This window comes from Myotis lucifugus, unplaced genomic scaffold (genome assembly GCF_000147115.1).
Source record: "Myotis lucifugus unplaced genomic scaffold, Myoluc2.0 scaffold_282, whole genome shotgun sequence".
Taxonomy (NCBI): domain Eukaryota; kingdom Metazoa; phylum Chordata; class Mammalia; order Chiroptera; family Vespertilionidae; genus Myotis; species Myotis lucifugus.
In genome coordinates, this window is record NW_005871330.1 from 316491 (window position 1) to 317106 (window position 616).

Genomic DNA, 616 nt, shown 5'->3' on the forward strand with positions numbered 1-616 from the left:
CCGCGCAGGGAAGCAGAGACTCGCTGGTTTCGGAGAGCAGGCGGCGACGCCCCCGGGCCGGGCGGCTCGCAGATCCCAGCTCTGGGCGGGGGGGCGGGGCTCAGGGGGAGGAGACCCGGGCGCCGCGGGCTCCGGAGACAACTTCCCGGGGACGCGGAACGCGGGCCACCGCCGCGAGCCCGCCGGAGCCGGGGCCGCCTTGGCACGCGGAAATGCGCAGCTCCCCGGAGAGGTGGGGTCCCGAGCATCACCCCTGCGCGGGGCTCCGCGACAAGGGAGTGGCCCGGCGTACGTGGAGAGGGGCTGGCGGTTGGGTGGCCGAGCGGAGGCTCTCTCTTCGCGACGAGGGGGGCGGGGCGGAGGCTGGACCAGAGCGGCCACGCCCGCTGAGGGCTTGGCGCTCTCTCTCCAAGGGGGCTGGTCACTGGGGAGGGGTCTTCTCATTCACACCCCCAACACCTAGGGCCGCTGGAATAAAAACGCCCCTCTGTGCCTGTTTTCTATGTATGGTGGTGGGTGTCCGTGGGCGCCCCCTCCCAGGTGCCCGTAGGGGAATGTGTTTGTGGCCATCACCGTGGTGGCTGAACCTGGGATTGAACTTGACTCGCTGGAAACT